Source organism: Globicephala melas, chromosome 13, assembly GCF_963455315.2.
Source record: "Globicephala melas chromosome 13, mGloMel1.2, whole genome shotgun sequence".
Lineage (NCBI taxonomy): Eukaryota > Metazoa > Chordata > Mammalia > Artiodactyla > Delphinidae > Globicephala > Globicephala melas.
The window spans coordinates 19,931,769-19,952,521 of NC_083326.1; the positions used below are offsets into that span (position 1 = coordinate 19,931,769).

The 20,753-nt window shown below is 32.8% G+C and overlaps 1 protein-coding gene and 1 pseudogene across 3 annotated transcripts in view; both read right to left on the minus strand.

Annotated features, from left to right (window-relative positions):
- The window catches only part of CDH19 (cadherin 19), an 86,731-nt gene extending 66,217 nt beyond the window's left edge, over positions 1-20,514 (minus strand). For all 3 annotated transcript variants that reach the window (XM_060310687.1, XM_030868133.2, XM_060310688.1), the window contains exons 1-2: positions 20,343-20,514; positions 11,911-11,960 (exon numbers count right to left, since the gene is read on the minus strand). The gene's annotated coding sequence lies outside the window, so the exon portion shown is untranslated. The remainder of the gene's footprint in view (positions 1-11,910; positions 11,961-20,342) is intronic.
- Positions 1,736-2,126, minus strand: LOC115859322 (cytochrome b-c1 complex subunit 7 pseudogene; annotated as a pseudogene).
- Positions 20,515-20,753: the final 239 nt, after the last annotated feature.

A 20,753-nucleotide genomic window follows, 5' to 3' on the forward strand; every position in this document is an offset into this window, starting at 1 on the left:
TTTCATTTATATTTATTTTTATTTTAAACATTAGTTAATATGATGTTAGTTTTCAATGAAATAATTTGAATTTTCTAATCAGTGCTAAAAAAGCATCTGCAATTCCAGGACTTTGAAATGGTTGTTCTGTTTCTCCCATCTATTGTAACAGTTTATTGCCCACTTGAAGGTTCCAGTGCATCCCAGCACTCAGATTAATCACGGTGCCCAGAAAGGGATAATATGAGTAACAGCAGCAATGTATAATATGAAAACAGAATTGACAAAACTTGATGGCTAATTGGATTTCAAGAGAGATTTCCTGTGTAGGGGATGTCAAAGGTAGGTTTGGAAATACTGAGGTTGAGATACCTGCAAAAATTACAGGCGAAGATTCCAAGTGGGCACTTGGTGATTCCAGACGCAGCAAAACCTGTAATTGTTATCATGGTATCTTCCCTTCCACCCAACTGCTCTAAGAAAAGCCCAGCTTTAATTCTGTAGGATTTCATTAACTATCTCTAACTTCTGGATAATTAGTAAGCTGAAATGACTGTGACTGGGATATGACATAAGAGAGTAAAAAAGGAACTAAAATCTTTTGACCACTGTGGTAGACATATCATGGTTTACCAATAACCCTACTACAACTGGGAAGGGTTATGAGATTAATTTTTTTTAATGAAATATAAGTAAAAGTTATATGCCTATTTTTTCAGACCAGAAGCAGTAAAAGACCTGTGAATAATTCTTTTATCTTTCTTTTTTTAGGCAACCAGATGCTGTAGTTATGAGATGGTGGAGTCTCAATCAAGCTTGAGTCACTGAGGGACTGCATCCCCACTGACTCTTAAGTATTTGTGGTATGAGATTGCTGAGAACTTGGTTCATAGATTAGCACCCTGATAAAATCACCAAATTTATTCTTGACACTATAGTAGGTCGTCCATGTATTTTCCTGTTAATCTTCCTTGTAATTCAAGGAGATACTAATTATTAACTTCCATTTAAAAAAAGAAGAAAGATCAAAGTGAGCTTATATAAACTAATGAGAGAAAGGGGATCACAAAGCCGAGCTATAGATAATAGCTGAAATAAAGACTTGTCAGAGTAATAGAAGAGATAAAAATGCCTAACCTGAAAGAATACAAGAAGTCGAGTAGGGTCAGAGTTGGGGAGAAATATGATGTGCCCAAGGACAAGTACATTTGCATATTAATTTCAAAAACATTATTTCAAACAGCTGCCCAAGTTAAGTATTTTCAAGTTAAGATATGAAGCATGGTTTAATAGGCTACAAATCTCTGTAGCTTGTATAATTCAGTTAACTTTTTCTTGTGTATATGTCAAGTCTTGGTTTCTCTAGTTCAATTCAGTCCTGATTTTTCTGGGATATTTTCTCCACAATATTAGGTACTGAATTATTTCTTCTGCCATTTCTGCAGTATTTTTAAAGCAAATGGTTAAAATCTTTTATCTTGAGTTTTATTTTTCTTTGTGATTTCCCCATTTGTTGGGTACATTCAATTTTGGGTACATTTCTCAAGCATTTAATACCAGGATATTTTACATGCATGTCAACAATCTATGAAATACTAAAATCAGTTTTGGATACGACACTAAAAATAAAAACTTGAAAGAAATCTTCATTTCATCAGAGTTATAATGAACAACTTTTATTTATTTATTTTTAAAATTATAATAGAGATTTATTTAAAGTAATACATTTACAGCCCAGATAGTTCTACATTGTACATTTCAGGTTTAACCAACTTCATAAAAATACTTTACGATAGCTGCATCCAGATTTAGACTACATGATTTTTTTTTTGCCCATTCTTCTCTCTCTTTTCTTTCCCGAATAACCTCTTTCAGATGTGGTTCAAGGTAGAATTTATCCTCCTCATATTTTGTCCACTGCTCTTTAGGCAAGATCTGCTGCCTCACGGTCAGGTCCAGGGCTCTCTTAATGCGAAACACCCTGTCATTATAAAGGTTCTCAGGAAGCCTTCTTATGGCTTCTTTTACATCGTCATTCTCATATATTGTATCATCTCGCATTAAGCCCAGTTTATTGAACCCGGCAGCATTGTAACACCATTTTCGAATACCCTGCTTGATGCTGCAACGGCAGGCCTACCCGCCATTTTAACCCGAGACAGAAGCGTTGCCTGCTGGGTAAGTCCTAGAGGTCACGCAAGGCACAATGCGCAGGCGTGTTAAGTCAACGTCGCGAGGAGGGGCAGGGGTTGGAGAGAGAGAGAGAGAGAGAGAGAGAACGAGAGAACGTGCAGGTGCAATTCTGGCGGCCGGCATGAACAACTTTTAAAATTAAGGTTAGCTGGGATAATGAATTTCCTGGAAAATAACCGATTTTAATCCTTCCCCCCCACCAAGGTGCATAACCTATTTCTTTTCTTTCTCAGGTAATTAGTTAAGGTATTAATTTTTTTGTTTGGAGTTATGCTTGAACATAGATAGATAGACCTTCAATCTGGTAGCATTCCCATGACTTGAGGTGGCAAGCATAAAATATTTTTATGTTAGCTGTTTTTAGTCTGTGGTGTTATTTAAAATTTAAAACAATAGCACTTAATAGTTCGAAAAAAGAAAAGTAGATGTTAAATTTTTACTGTAAATAAAGAAATGCTTTACTATTTTTTATCCAAATTATTTAATTTATTTTTTTAACATCTTTATTGGAGTATAATAGCTTTACAATGGTGTGTTGGTTTCTGCTTTATAACAAAGTGAATCAGTTATACATATGTTACCATATCTCTTCCCTCTTGCGTCTCCCTCCCTCCCACCCTCCCTATACCACCCCTCTAGGTGGTCACAAACCACAGAGCTGATCTCTGTGTGCTATGCGGCTGCTTCCCACTAGCTACCTATTTTACGTTTGGTAGTGTATATATGTCCAAGCCACTCTCTCACTTTGTCACAGCTTACCCTTTCCCCTCCCCATATCCTCAAGTCCATTCTCTAGTAGGTCTGTGTCTTTATTCCCGTCTTACCCCTAGGTTATTCATTTTATTTTGCTTAGATTTCATATATATGTGTTAGCATACGGTATTTGTCTTTCTCATTCTGACTTACTTCACTCTGTATGACAGACTCTAGATCCATCCACCTCACTACAAATAACTCAATTTCGTTTCTTTATATGGCTGAGTAATATTCCATTGTATATATGTGCCACATCTTCTTTATCCATTCTTCCGATGATGGACACTTAGGTTGTTTCCATCTTCGGGCTATTATAAATAGAGCTGCAATGAACATTTTGGTACATGGCTCTTTTTGAATTATGGTTTTCTCAGGGTATATGCCCAGTAGTGGGATTGCTGGGTCATATGGTAGTTCTATTTGTAGTTTTTTAAGGAACCTCCATACTGTTCTCCACAGTGGCTGTATCAATTTACATTCCCACCAACAGTGCAAGAGGGTTCCCTTTTCTGCACACCCTCTCCAGCATTTATTATTTCTAGATTTTTTGATGATGGCAATTCTGACTGGTGTGAGATGATATCTCATTGTAGTTTTGATTTGCATTTCTCTAACGATTAATGATGTTGAGCATTCTTTCATGTGTTTGTTGGCAATCTGTATATCTTCTTTGGAGAAATGTCTATTTAGGTCTTCTGCCCATTTTTGGATTGGGTTGTTTGATTTTTTGTTATTGAGCTGCATGAGCAGCACGTAAATTTTGGAGATTAATCTTTGTCAGTTGCTTCATTTACAAATATTTTCTCCCATTCTGAGGGTTGTCTTTTCGTCTTGTTTATGGTTTCCTTTGCTGTGCAAAAGCTTTGAAGCTTCATTAAGTCCCATTTGTTTATTTTTGTTTTTATTTCCATTTCTCTAGGAGTAGGTCAAAAAGGATCTTGCTGTGATTTATGTCATAGTGTTCTGCCTATGTTTTCCTCTAAGAGTTTGATAGTTTCTGGCCTTACATTTAGGTTTTAATACATTTTGAGCTTATTTTTGTGTATGGTGTTAGGGAATGTTCTAATCTCATAATTTTACATGTACTTGTCCAGTTTTCCCAGTACCACTTATTGAAGAGGCTGTCTTTTCTCCACTGTGTATTCTTGCCTCCTTTATCAAAGATAAGGTGACCATATGTGCGTGAGTTTACCTCTGGGTTTTCTATCCTGTTCCATTGATCTATGTTTCTGTTTTTGTGCCAGTACCATACTGTCTTGATTACTGTAGCTTTGTAGTATAGTCTGAAGTCAGGGAGCCTGATTCCTCCAGCTTCGTTTTTCGTTCTCAAGATTGCTTTGGCTATTCGGGGTCTTTTGTGTTTCCATACAAATTGTGAAATTTTTTGTTCTAGTCCTGTGAAAAATGCCAGTGGTAGTTTGATAGGGATTGCATTGAATATGTAGATTGCTTTGGGTAGTAGAGTCATTTTCACAATGTTGATTCTTCCAATCCAAGAACATGGTATATCTCTCCATCTATTTGTATCATCTTGAATTTCTTTCATCAGTGTCTTATAATTTTCTGCATACAGGTCTTTTGTCTCCTTAGGAAGATTTATTCCTAGATATTTTATTCTTTTTGTTGCAATGGTAAATGGGAGTGTTTTCTTGATTTCACTTTCAGATTTTTTGTCATTAGTGTATAGGAATGCCAGAGATTTCTGTGCATTGATTTTGTATCCTGCTACTTTACCAACTTCATTGATTAGCTCTAGTAGTTTTCTGGTAGCATCCTTAGGATTCTCTATGTATAGTATCATGTCATTTGCAAACAGTGACAGCTTTACTTCTCCTTTTCTGATTTGGATTCCTTTTATTTCCTTTTCTTCTCTGATTGCTGTGACTAAAATTTCCAAAACTATGTTGAATAAGAGTGGTGAGAGTGGGCAACCTTGTCTTGTTGCTATAAACTTCCCCCTTAGAACTGCTTTTGCTGCATCCCATAGGTTTTGGGTCATCGTGTCTCCATTGTCATTTGTTTCTAGGTATTTTTTGATTTCCTCTTTGATTTCTTCAGTGATCACTTCATTATTAAGTAGTGTATTGTTTAGCCTCCATGTGTTTGTATTTTTACAGATCTTTTCCTGTAATTGATATCTAGTCTCATGGCGTTGTGGTCAGAAAAGATACTTGATAAAATTTCAATTTTCTTAAATTTACCAAGGGTTGATTTGTGACCAAAGATATGATCTATCCTGGAGAATGTTCCATGAGCACTTGAGAAAAATGTGTGTTCTGTTGTTTTTGGATGGAATGTCTTATAAATATCAATTAAGTCCATCTTGTTTAGTGTATCATTTAAAGCTTGTGTTTCCTTATTTATTTTCATTTCGGATGATCTGTCCATTGGTGAAAGTGGGGTGTTAAAGTCCCCTACTATGAATGCGTTACACTTTTTTTTTGTTTTTTTGCTTTACACGGGCCACTCACACTTGTGGCCTCTCCCGTTGTGGAGCACAGGCTCTGGACGCGCAGGATCAGGGGCCATGGCTCACGGGCCCAGCCACTCCATGGCATGTGGGATCTTCCCAGACTGGGGCACGAACCCATGTCCCCTGCATCAGCAGGCCGACTCTCAACCACTGCGCCACCAGGAAAGCCCTATGTTACACTTTTTTGGTCTATTTCCCCTTTTATGGCTGTTATTTCCCTTTTTATGGCTGTTAGTATTTGCCATATATATTTTTTTCTTTTTTTTTTTTTTTTTTTTTTTTGCGGTGCGCGGGCCTCTCACTGTTGTGGCCTCTCCCATTGCAGAGCACAGGCTCTGGATGCGCAGGCTCAGTGGCCATGGCTCACAGACCCAATTGCTCCATGGCATGTGGGATCCTCCCGGACCGGAGCACAAACCCGTGTCCCCGGCATCGGCAGGCATACTCTCAACCACTGCACCACCAGGGAAGCCCCTGCCTTATATATTGAGGTGCTCCTATGTTGGGTGCATAAATGTTTACAATTGTTATATCTTCTTCTTGGATCGATCCCTTGATCATTATGTAGTGTCCTTCTTTGTCTCTTGTAATAGTCTATTTTAAAGTCTATTTCATCTGATATAAGAATTACTATTCCAGCTTCCTTTTGATTTCCATTTGCATGGAATATCTTTTTCCACCCCGTCACTTCAGTCTGTATGTGTCCCTAGGTCTGAAGTGGGTGTCTTGTGCACAGCATATATATGGGTCTTGTTTTTGTATCCATTCAGACAGTCTGTGTCTTTTATGGGAGCATTTAATCCATTTACATTTAAGGTAGTTTTCGATATGTATGTTCCTATTCCCATTTTCTTAATTGTTTTGGGTTCGTTATTGTAGGTCTTTTCCTTCTCTTGTGTTTCTTGCCTAGAGAAGTTCCTTTAGCAGTTGTTGTAAAGCTGGTTTGGTGGTGCTGAACTCTCTCAACTTTTGCTTGTCTGTAAAGGTTTTAATTTATCCATCAAATCTGAATGAGATCCTGCTGGGTAGAATAATCTTGGTTGTAGGTTTTCTCCTTCATCACTTTAAATATGTCCTGTCAGTCCCTTCTGGCTTGCAGAGTTTCTGCTGAAAGATCAGCTGTTAACCTTATGGGGATTCCCTTGTGTGTTATTTGTTGTTTTTCCCTTGCTGCTTTTAATATGTTTTCTTTGTATTTATCTTTTGATAGTTGGATTAATATGTGTCTTGGCGTATTTCTCCTTGGATTTATCCTGTATGGGACTCTCTGTACTTCCTGGACTTGATTAACTATTTCCTTTCCCATATTAGGAAAGTTTTCAACTATAATCTCTTCAAATATTTTCTCAGTCCCTTTCTTTTTCTCTTCTTCTTCTTCTTCTGGGACCCCTATAATTCTAATGTTGGTGTGTTTAATGTTGTCTCAGAGGTCTCTGAGACTGTCCTCAGTTCTTTTCATTCTTTTTTCTTTATTCTGTCCTACAGTAGTTATTTCCACTATTTTATCTTCTAGGTAACTTATCTGTTCTTCTGCCTTAGTTATTCTGCTATTGATCCCTTCTAGAGTGTTTTTAATTTCATTTATTGTGTTGCTCATAGTTGCTTGTTTCCTCTTTAGTTCTTCTAGGTCCTTGTTAAATGTTTCTTGCATTTTGTCTATTCTATTTCCAAGATTTTGGATCATCTTTACTATCATTATTCTGAATTCTTTGCGGCTCGCAGGCTGTAGAGCGCAGGCTCAGTAGTGGCGCAAGGGCTTAGTTGCTCTGCAGCATGTGGGATCTTCCCAGACCAGGCCTTGAGCCTGTGTCCCCTGCTTTGGCAGGTGGATTCTTAACCATTGCACAAGCAGGGAAGTCCCGACCTCATTTATTTTTGCTAAATTTTAATTGCTTGTCTTTTTCTACTGATTTTTAAGCATTATTTACAGAAGCTAAAAAAAATTTAAAAATTGCTGGTTAGGCACATACATTTAAAATTTCTTCCAATTTAGGGATGTTTTTCACTTTCTTTATGGTGCTTTTTCTCATGCAGAAAATTTTTGAATTTTTACAAGAGTCTAAATTGTCAGGTTTTTCCTTATCAGTTGCCATTTCTATGCTATTATAAAGAAATCCTTTCCTACTCAAACATTTTAAACATTTTCTACTCTATGTTTCTGAAAAAAATTCCTGTTTTGTGTCTCACACTTAGTACTTTTCATTAATTCACATGGAAATTTTTATTTTTGTTTTATTTGAGTTAAGGAATCAACTTTACCTTTGATCATATAAATGGTAATTCTCAGAACATTATTTTTGTTAACCCATAATTGCCTAATAAATTTATAATGTCACATTTGTTATGGACTAAGTTAAAGGCTCTCTTTTCTTTGTAGACTAATGACACTTTTAAATATTATATTTATATGTATTACTATATTATATCTATCTAGATCTACTGGTACTAATATTTTTTTTTCTTCAAATGGTTCTTTAGCATTTTGTATACACTTTAAAATTAGCTTCTAAAGTTATATGAAAAAATCTGAATATGTGGTTGAAATTTTCTTGATTTTATAGATTCATTAAGGAAAAGTTTGTCTCTATCTTTTACATGTTGAATATTTTCTCCATTTTTAAGCATCTCATCATTTATTCAGGTTTTTAAAAAATATTTCAATACAGTTTTTCTTTTATATTTTTCCATTAAGACTTTGACCATTTATATGATAGTCATTCCTTAATACTTTAGAGTTTCTTTTGCCATTTAGGTTACACCAATTTAACAATTAACCTTTTTGGCCTGATGATAATATTTTTCTTCTTTTGAATCTAGCATATTTTTTGAACTCTCCTATTAGTTTTAATTGTTCTTTTATTCTGTATGAGTAATAGTAATTCTATTTCTTCCTTTCTAACCACACTTCCTCTGAGCACTAACCCAACTCCTAAATCATAACCTCCTAATGATTACCTTACTGATGGATTCAATTCAGCTTATTTGGTTCAAAAAGAATGAGTAGAATTATTATGAATGGACACTTGTATGTTCAGTCCTATAGATTTCCACTTTCAATTTCAATCCCAGAGCCTGTAACCACATGCTTAAGTTGAGTGCAGGAGAGGAAAATTTAAAAAATTAGGGCCACACAGGATGCAATGGGCAGCAAAGGCTCACCTATTTCAACAATGCCAAATAAGAAATAATTTAAAAGTATGTAACATGCACACATACACACAGACACAAAATTCTCACTTTTTTCCCTGTCTTCACATGGGAAAGCTTTTAGTGTTTAAACATTAAGTGGTTATATATTGTCGAATTTGTTGTATATATCTTAGAAGGCTAAATAAGTTACTTTCCATTTCTACTTTTCAAAGAAATTTTGTTATGAATATGCATCTTTTTAAAATTGAGATTATGAATTGAGATTAACACATGGTTTCTTTCTTTTAGTCTGATCTGATAATTCACAGAATAAATAGATTCAGTAATATTGAGGCACTCTTGTATCGCTAATATATACAAACAACTTTGTATATATATGTGTATATTTATAATATATATAGAAAGCAATATGTAATGTAAATTTGTATTATATAAAATATTATACATGACAATATGATGTAGTGTAGGTAGTATAAATATTTTATATAGAATATACATTAAAAGATATATAGGATATATAGCATATGATATTTTCCAGGTAATATCATATGCAAAATTATTCTATTTCTTCTCTAGACAGTCCTGGTTTGGTATTGGAATATCTTATCTATATAAATTGAGGAACTCTTATGATTTGGATGACTATCTTAGGTTGTTTGAGAGTGGACTTGTTAATTGGTCCCAAGTAGACACTCTCTTTACAATTCTTTGGATTTAACTGATTTTTCATTTTTATGACTAGAACTAATCAAAGTTGCATTACGCACACACACACACAAATTGTATCTAAACAAATAGAACGTTGTGTTTATTGCCAGGCTCCAGCTGTGTGTGTGTGTGTGTGTGTGTGTGTCTGCATGTGTGTATGGAATTTATACAGGGTGAAAACTAAAGTGTAATGCATGCAGATAAACCACTGAAATATTGATTAGAAAATATAACATATATTCCAGGTTTCCTTTATTATCTAATCCTAATGAATTCACAGCTTTCAGATAGTATATAACTAACAAAGAGTGATTTTCAATGCTAAGAAAAACTAAAAGACAAATTTAGAAAAGTAAAAATTTTAAACAACCATTGATGAATAAGGTACACTTTTGAAGATTTCATGAACCATGAAATAAATCAGAGCAGTTTTACAAAACCATCAGTTAACATATATTTTGAGTCAAAAATTCCACAATCTTAGAATGACACAAAGTTATTGTTTTAGGCATTTTTCACCTAAAACATTGTTTTGCATGATTATAAAACATTATCAGTTAATTATTTTCATCACATAAATGATATCTGTTAAATTGAACATATATGTCACTATAAAGAAAAGACAAAGGAAAAAATATTTTTCTTCTTACGAACAATATATTCTACTCTCCGAAGAATTTGTTACAGTTATTTATTTTGTCCTCAATTTCCATTATAAAGATATTATTTTGGTTTTCACTTGTAGAAAATCTTTTTAGCCACTTCTTATTATAGTATTGTAAATAAAGACACAGTTGTACTCTATTTGACAATTTTTGCTGATGTTGTATTAGTAGCTCAATAAAGCCTAGTCAAATATATCCAAAAAATGTTTCTTTCTCCAATTATCAATTGTTTTCACTACATCTTTACAACTACAATATCTATAAATTTATTGTACCATCAAAAGCAATACTTCGTAAGCACCACTTCTAAATGGTGTGGAAAATATGATTCTGTTATTGAAAAAGGCATAATATAAACATGATTTTTTCAAAGGCCCAAATCATAGTGAATGAAAAAAAGAGTTTAAAGTCATATACCCTGTATTTTGCTTGTGTGAGTGTGTCTGTGTGTGTCTGTGTGTGTATAGGATCAATGCAAAATTTTAAAATTCATAAAATAGTATCATAGAATCATATCGTGTCAGATTCTCAGGAACTGGGTGAAATATTAAAAGCATTTCAGCAAAAACACTTTTTTGACAATAGTAGTAATAATGATTAGTTTAAACTCTGAACACGTGACAATACTGTTATTATTTTATGTTGGAGCTGATTACATTTTTTCTACTTTAAAATTTTTACTATGCATGAAGAGAATCCCTTGATCCTTAAATGTATAAAGTAAACAGTAACTTGGTTAGTTCCATCCCTCTATTTGTGGGAAATGATTTACACATCTTATTCTACTCTGGATAAAATGTAGATTTTCCACTCCATAGCTTCTGATTCACCAGTTAGGTATTTTTAACAAGCACTATAGGTGATTCTAAGGCAAATAGTCTGAGGACACTACCATCATCATTATCATTATCATCATCATCATCATCTTGTCTAACAAGTATTGAGGACTTACTCCATGATTATAACTATACAAAGAGTATGCCATTCTTTAATTAATTTGTCTTACAACAATTCTAAGGTATATTTTCTTTTAATGTTGCTATTTTATAAATGCAGACAATGAACATATGTAGGTTAACTAGCTTTGCTTAGCCATGTAATAATTGGTGGGATTGGAGTTAAATCCAGAGAGCTTGTTTCTTTCTGAGTGGGTACATTTAACCAATGTGGTTGCAGGATTCTGGAATATGGATGCTATTTTGGCAATGAAATATGTGTGCAGATATTGGCCAAGGTTTATTTTTAGAGCAGTGGTTTCTGAACTTTCATATTTTATACTCCTATCAGAAAAAAATTGCTGAAGGTGGACTCCAATATTTGTTGTATATTTATATACTAATCATTTACTTCTACAACTTTTACCACTATATAGATATTTTATAAATCACACTGATAATTGAAATGCAAAAGAATGAGATAAAACATCAATACAAATAGAATTTCTTATATTTTCCCACAGCTCAGTTGACGGTCTTGTGTATGCCCTATGTTACATAAACACCTATTTGGAGACTGTTCTGCAAGGTAGAGGAGCACCAAATGGCCATGTTGGATGTTCCAAATCCACATCCCCCACTTTATCCTGCTTCCCTTCTCTTCAAGAGAAGAGTCTGCTCTGGTTCTCAGACTAACTTTTACCGTAAAGCCCTGATCATGTAGTAGTAACTTTCTGGTTGCCAAATTATATCTAGAATGGATGGTTATTATAAATAATAAAGGTTGAGGATACATAATAGTACATAAATGTATGACATGAAGTAAAGAATTAAATCAAATAAACCATATAATATCCATCTGGTTCTTTTTCTTAATTATATTACTTATTTAAGTCTTCATTTAATATTAAATTAATGCTAACTATTAAGGAAAATCTGTATAAAATGTAAAGATTTGTACATATATAGATACAAGAGTTGCATGGTACTAATCAGGGTGCTTAAACACTCTCAGATTGAGTTTCTCCAATTGTAAAATGAGATAACATACCTGACTTCTATGTATGTTGTGATGTCATTTAAAAAGAACTGGAACTGCACCTGGAACATATTAAATGTGCAATAAAATTAGTTATTATTATGCCATAAACATGGCATTTATTTAAATGTTTATAATCACAGATTTCTTTGTAACCCTCTAATTAATCCATCCTTAGGGTGCATAAGAGAATCACTAGTAAGTCCCCATTACCACAGGAATAAAAAATCAAAAGAGTAACTGTCAACATTAATGTTGTTTAAATCATAGAGGAAAGAACTCCTTTCAAGACAGGGCAACAAAAAATAGGAAATATTTGCTGCAGACTGTATACAAATGATTTCAGGTTTATACACCCAAAGCTAACGTATGCAGTTTCTATTATGTGAAAAGTCAGGTTTTGAAGTAGAAACGTACTATAAATAGTGACAAGACCTAACACACTTTAGAGATAGAATCAGAAGGCTAAAACCATCACCTTATAGTACCATTGTCACATCTAAATATAGATTTAGAAAAGTTGATTGCATGAACTTGTAAACTGAAATCTATCTACTTGCCTATCAACTTTCTTTAATAAAGAAACATATATCCTCAAGTACAAAGCTGTAATGATAGTTGGGGATATCTAAATCAATCACCTGAGTCATTGCCAAAAAAATCTAGTGAAATCCAATTTCATGACTAGTTTTTTAAAAGGTGGAGGGTGGTTAAAAGATAAATTTGAGAAAATCTCTTAGGAAGTAGAATAACAAGGCATAGATCTAGAAACATGGATAGAAAAGATCAGGAAATTAGAGGGTTAATTCAAAAGGCACAGCATCCACAAGTAAATCTCAAAGAAAATGGAGGGGAAATACTATTACAGGATAAATGTCCATTTACTGTCTTCATGGTCTCTCATTCAGTCTACAGAAAAATGCAGTCTGTTTTTTTCCGCCAATACTACTGTACAATGCAACCAATCCATTGAGGTCAAAAGGGATCCCCTTTATTTCTTTCTATAAATTTAATAAATACTTTTATTTATTTTTTTTAAATTAACTTCACAGTGGCATGGCACATTGTTGCCTGCACCATAACCACACATCCTTTTCAAAAATCTCCCTTTTTTGGTTTGCAAAACTCCATACACGTTTGTGGTTCTCTTTTGTCTGAGGAATCTCTATTTCATTTTACTGTCCTATTTCTTAAATTATGGAGTTGCATTCTTAAGGAATTTTTTGTTCATTTGATTCATGTTTATCTCCTGGTTTTATAGCTTCAATTAATATTTATATCCTGAAGCATCACAAAGCAATCTCAATAGTCCATATATATCACTTTCCTGATCTACAAACCTATTTTCCAAGAGGCATTTCAATGTCCATGTCTCACACAGAAATAATTATCTTTTATCCCCCATTCCACATCATCACTATGTTGTTTCTTTCACTGAATGAAACCAGGTTCCACTCAGAAACTCTCAGTTGAATAAAAATTCCCCTTTAATATTTTCTTCACTTTACCTCTCATATATATTCAGGCTTCATCTATGGTCAATTCTACCTGTTAAATCTTTCAAAGATATGCACTAATCTCCTACAACCTCTAAATTCCTAAACCACAATTTCTTGTTATTAGTTGCTTCTCATACCAGCAAAATAAATTGGAATGATATTTTGAAATTAGAAAATATCTTTCAGGAGTGTTAAAGATTTCAGACCATTTAATCTACTAAACTCAGGTCTGAAACTATCCTACAGAAAGAAACTGACATTTAGAAAATTCTGGTGCAATGCATTTGTTTATTGTGTGAAGAATTTGGAAACCTAATTGTTGAAGCTAGTTGAGTAATTTTTGACATCTACACTCAGTCAAATGTTTAAAGAGGTTGGACAGAATTATGACAATGACAGTGCATAGTTTTGTAGTAGAAAAACTATATGCTATCAGGAAAGTAGAGTTTGATAGTGAGTTGTATTTAATTAGAAAAATCAGTATTAACAAACGAGCATGAAAAATAGATATCTTTCCTAAAGTGCCACTAAAAGAGACCATTACAATATCAGCAAAAATTTACCTATTACCAGCATTAATATGCACCCTAAGTGTCCAGATTTTGTTTCTTATACCATTCATTAATTAAAAACAAAAACTGGTGCATCTTGATGAACAGCTCAAGAGAAGTTTTACAAGTGATTCTCAACAGTTAGAAAAGAGTGGATTGAAGAGTGACTAAAGGTCAAGAATTGAGTCCCAAGAGTAGATGTGTCTCTCAGAGTAGTTGCAAATAGATGGAAAGCAGAGATATGTCTCTGCCCTAGGGGGCTTAGAGTTAATGAAGAATTTTTTAAGATAGAAATTACAGTGTTTGAGAGCCCATTTGTAGGACAATTAAATGAGCAATAATAAGCAAAGATGCTGCAAAGAAAAAAATAAACCAAGCACCAAAGTAACCACTCAATAAATTCTGTTTATTATTAAGAATGATAATATATAAGTAAATAATAATAATGAATTACCACTGTTTATGCTTTGCTATGACTTTAGAGTTAAACAATAAATTCAGGAACTTCAAATAATCTCTCAGAATATTCCATGTGTTAAGATAACACTTACTCAAATCAACTTCAAAACTGAAATAAAAAAGTTTATAAAGAGTTTACTATTACAATATTTACTCACAAAAAGTTGGATTAAAATTATAAGAAATTCTGGGTCCTAATATGGAATGTACATTTCAAAGGACATGTTTTTAAAGGAAGTGAGAATATATCTATATTTTAGTACAAAATTTTTTTTTTTTTTTTTTTTTTTTTTGCGGTACACGGGCCTCTCACTGTTGTGGCCTCTCCCATTGCGGAGCACAGGCTCTGGACACGCAGGCTCAGCGGCATGGCTCGCGGGCCCAGCCGCTCCGCGGCATGTGGGATCTTTCCGGACCGGGGCACGAACCCATGTCCCCTGCATCAGCAGGCGGACTCTCAACCACTGCGCCACCAGGGAAGCCCAGTACAAAATATTTTTAAACAAACACTCCTTCAAGATAAGTAATAGATGTTTTAAAATATATAAAACAGTAAACGTACCTCCAAGAGATGGGATGGGTTAAAAATACATAGACTTAAGGAAGGAAAATCATCATGAATATAGTTCATTTGAGACGCAAAATTGATTTAAAAAGTAAAATAGGATATCTTACTTAAATTTTTTATTCCTTTGTAATTGATACCAGGGAAGATAAAGATGCTTTTTTTTAGTGCTTAATGTAGAAGCATTCAGTATAACTTTTTTTTTTACGATTTTTTTATGTGGACGATTTTTAAAGTCTTTATTGAATTTGTTACAATATTGCTTCTGTTTTGGTTTTTTGGCTGCAAGACATGTGGGATCTTAGCTCCCCAGCCAGGGATTGAACCCACAACCCCTGCATTGGAAGGCAAAGTCTTAACCACTGGACTGCCAGGGAATTCCCTCATTCAGTATAATATTAATGTAGAAGCTGAATGACTGAATTATTGAGGGAATAAGTGTCTCTGTTTTTCCTAAAAATTTAAGTTATGTGCACTATGAGACACTCCAACCTGTCAACGGGTAGGGAGAGTTCATGTATTCTGTGGAAAGGGATGATGTTCTTACATGAAATAATTCCTTACCTAATTTTTTAAAAACCCTGGCAACCCTTATAATTGTTTTGTAATATGTAGAAAGGAACTAATTAATATCTTACTAAGATTTGTAATATTTAACTCATATACATATAGCCTTAAACATGTATTGCTTGTCCTTTTTTCCCTACAAAACAAAAGCTTAGTGGTATCATTATAATACAATGTCACATACCTCATGAAAATTATTCTTATGAGTTAAGAACTGTGTGTTTTAAACGTTGGTTTAAAAAAATCCTATGTATATATGGAATATACATATATGCACACGTGTATACACACACAATGACAGCACTGTTTCACACCTTTAAAATAATTTAAATTTGCAGCAACATGGGTGGACTTGGAGGACATTATGCTAAGTGAAATAAGTCAGGCAGAGAAAGACAATTACTCTATGATATCATTTATATGTGAAATCTAAAAATTATACACAACTAGTGAAATTAACAAAAAAGAAGCAGACTCACAGATATAGAGAACAAACTAGTAGTTACCACTGGGGAGAGGGAAGGGGGGAGGGAAAATATAGGGGCAGGAGATTAAATGGTACAAACTATTAGGCATAAAATAAGCTCTAAGGATATATTGTACAAAATGGGGAATATAGCCAATATTTTATAATAACTATAAATGGAGTATAACCTTTAAAAGTTGTGAATCGCTATATTGTACACCTGTAACTTATGTAATATTGCACAGAAACTATAATTTAAAAAGCCACTTTAAATTTCATATAAGTGACTTTATTAAATCTGCACTCTAACATGGCACAGTATTTTAACAAATAATTTGTGTGGGCTTAAAATTATTAAATGAGTATATATGTAAATTTGAAATTTGACCATAGATAAATATATATACACACATATGTGTGTATATGTATATATGGGTATGCATGTATAGAAACACATATGCTTATTTATTATTAACCAATAAATTTGGAGTCAAATTCTGATATGCCTGTAGAATTGGCATAGTTAGTAGACATTGGTTAAGGACAGAAAATGACCAAAGAGCAACCGACGTTTTAAAAAGCCCCAAGACAGAAGTCCAAATTAGAAGAAGGGGATTTACATCCAATTAAAAAATTACAGCGTGGCCCTTTTATTTTTCATCTAACACTTTGGGGAAAGAGTTATATTTTGCTTCACTAATTCAAGAGCAACTCCAAGAACTGTCAAGAAGTATTTGCTTAATGACAAAAAATACCATTAAAATTTCAAACAGAAGATTCATCCCTATCTTTTTCTTTTCTATCTTTTATAGTGTTCTAGTTATAGTTTATATCTGTGTCTGAATTTGGTGGTATTATCTCTTTATCAAAGGAGGTCATACAAATACCATATGATATCACTTACATGTGGCATCTAAAATATGACACAAATGAACTTATCTACAAAACAGAAACAGACTCAAAGATACAGAGAGCAGACTTGTTGCCAAGGGGGAGGATTGGTCCGGGAGGGATGGATTGGGAATTTGGGATTAGCAGATGCAAACTATTATATAGAGAATAGCTAAACAACAAGGTCCTACTGTACAGCACAGAGAACTATATTCAATATCCTGTGATAAACCATAAAGGAAAATAATATGAAAAAGAGTGAATCACTTTGCTGTACAGTACTTCAATAAAAAAATTTTTTTTATAAAAGGAGGTCATAGATACTCCACTTGAGATTTTTAAAAATAAAATAGATGGCAAACTCTCGAAAACAATTTAGCTTTAATCCAACTTAAAGGCAGAAAAATGGTGGCATTTTCCGTTCCCATGATTTATGCATAATTTTCTCATTTCCACAGGAACATTTCTAAATTTTGCACTTAGAGAAAATTACCTAGGTTATTTTTAGCCATAACTAATGTGTCAAAATTACTCCCACTTTAATATATTACACTGCTAATTTACAAAATTCATTTATCAAGTAAGTTCTTAGAAGGAAGGAACAGATAAAATGTAAATGTACTGATCTTGTATGTTGATAAGTCACTGTTCTATAATAACATCTCAAACTTGACTTCATATGCCAAAGCAGAGTCCCTGAAAAATTATGTTTTGCTTTAAGACATTTTTTGATGATTCTGAATGTCTTTTATTGAGTACTAATTAATGCGACAAATTTCTGACAAAAACATTTCTACTTTACTAATTCTAGAGGCGTTTTTAATGTGAGACAAGAGTTGTCTTACTGAATCACATCAGAATATTCAAGAGGACATGCAACATTTCAAAGAGAAATTGATTTGCTGTAAGTTGTGAAAAGGTGGGTTTTAGAGCATTTTAGCTGAATTCTTTTAATTGAGTGGTGGCAACAAAACTCTCTAGTGGTATAGGTCTTTAAAAAAAGGGTCAAACATGTTTCTTGTCACTATGGAAAAAGTAACTCATTCATTTGTCAAATTTGCGAGCTGTCACCAGCATGGCAAGAAAGAAAGGATTCATATGCTTTATTAAGTTCCATATTTGTTTATGTTTCATCCTTCATCTGTTATGCCAAAGCAAAGATACAGGTATTCGAAGATCATGGTTATTAAAGAAAGTCATCATGACAACAAAATATAAAAGTTCCATTTTCCCATGTTCATCAGCATGGTTCTCAAATATTAGGTCAGTAGCAATAAATCCCAATCTAAATAAAGATATATGAAAAGCTCAATGTGTTCTTTTAAACTGTGTAATACATTTATTCCTATTGCATTAGTATTCAATAACATGTTAAATACTATACTATAAGACTTTAAATATAACATACTATTTAAAGGGTACATGTTAAGAGCATGACTGGCAAAAAATTTACTACCAATTTATATTTAGCTACTGATTATTATTTATCAAATTATATGTACTACATTATGACAAATTTCTGAAAGATGGGTCAGGTTTCTTAAGAATGCATGGGAGGAATTTGTGCACATCATTTTAAAACATCTTCAACTTATGATAATTTAATTGAATTATTTTTTAAAATTTCCTGGAGATAAGTACCTTAGAAATATTTCAAAGGGGGAAACAAAATAAAAAAATATATACTTATGTAATATATGCTTTAAGACTTCTACAAATTGTGTGAAAGCGTGTGTGTGGGTTTAAGCATAAAAGGGCACAAGTAAAGAAAATACTAAAATTGAAACCATAGTACTTCCCTGGAGGTCCAGTAGTTGAGACTCTGTGCTTCCACTGCAGGGGATATGGGTTCAGTCCCTGGTGGGGGAACTAAGATCCCACAGGCCATGCAGTGCAGCCAAAAAAAAAAAAAAAAAATTGAAAACGTAGAAGGAAGATATAATTTACAGAATAATCTGATTCATTTCAGTCATTGTTAAACACTTTGGTAAAGTAGAAAACACATATAAAAAATAAGAGGTCAAATGATTTCTAGATTTCACAAACTGGCTATTTTAAAAGATTAAATAATTCTAGACTTCTAATTTTGTAATGTTTATTCCTTTTGGGAAATATTTTTACTGGTTACAAAATTTGGTAAACAGAAATGTTCAGATTATATTGAAATTTAAATATTTTCAAATTAAAAATTTTAAGTATATATATTTGCATGCTAGTGATATTTAGACACTTAAAGTATTTAGAATTTGAAATAAACAATATTATATAAATGTATATTATTTTATTACATTACTTCATATTGCAAATACATCCAAAATATAAATATATATTAATATATAAATTTTTATATATTATAATTATATAAAGTTGCAAATATTTTAAATAAATAATGTTTTCTCTCTGGGTATATTAATTAAAAAATAAACTTATAGAGCTAAACTATAAATTTATATAATCTAAAGAAGAGTTTGCCATTCTATTTATGTATCTTTGTTGTTAATCTCTTCAGGTGTTATTTCATATGCTAGTTACTGATTTACTAAATCCCTTTGGCAAATTTACATTGAAATATTTTATTAAAATTAGTAACCCGATTAAAATTATTTGTAATGAACTAGAATTGAAACAATAATAAATGCCTTTCACAGTTTGCATTGCTTAACTTATAGTTTTGTGTAATTTCATATTTGATGAATTAGCCTTCTTACTTCATGTAATAGATGTAATAGATTACAAATTAATATGTGTACATGTAATAGATATAGTAGATCACAAATTAATATGTGTTTGTATTCATAATATGCTCAATAGTTTACTTTTTTTAGTAGTATTTTTGTAACATTCTTAATTACTTAAACTTTTTCACTCTAAGAAATTTTGAAAGTCAATAGAAAGTTTGATAGCCAAAAAAACCTGGCAAAGAGGAAGAAAATAAAATAATTATGTCAACTTTAATAATAGATTGTCCTTCAAAGGAACATATAGTTTTATTGACATATGTGAAAAGCTCCATACAGAATATCATTTACTAAGAAATAATTTATTATTTTAAAAATATTTACTCTATAAATAAATATTTTTCTCATATCTTTAAGGTTGATAACTTTACTGCTCATAGCATCTGACAGTAGAGAGGTAAATACAGAAAAAACTTAAGAAACAAAATCCTGGAGAAAGAAAAAAAAGCAGTAATGCTACATTCCTCCCAAGAAACTTGTTTTAAATTTTCTAGATATAAGCAACTTTTATTTTCCTCAATCTGAACTGTAGAGATGGCAAACTGATTTTTGTTTTAGAGAATGTTCAATGCACATGTCAAGTTTTAAAATTTTTAGGAAATTTTCCTTATGAAGTGCAAATTAGCAGAGTTCTTCAAGTACTTTTTGGCCCTATTTTCATTGAGTTAATTTATATAATCAATACATGCCTGATTATCACATTCTTACCTGTGTATCTTCAAGTTCAATAAGCTCTGAAGAAACAAATTCAAAATTCACATGAAACACATGAGGAATAGTAGGAGAGTTTGTCCCGATTTTGTTTCACAGGCTTCTCATCAAACCTTATATGTGCCGCATTGCTCTGAGTTACAGACACTTGTGCTTTTAGTACCAAGACCTTCAGTATGTCACTGCTTACTGAATGCTATTTTGGGTTCTCTGAGCAGAGCCATGAACACTGAGCCTTTGTGCAAAATATCATAAGGGCATTCTGATGTCCGTTCATAGTCTGGGATTAATATGCAGACAGCTCCAGCAAGTAGCATGAGCTGATTTTTTTCACCCTTTTTTGCTAACAACAACCAAAAAGAAAATAAAGTACTTATTGGCTTGAGGTGATAAGGAGGGAATTCAACT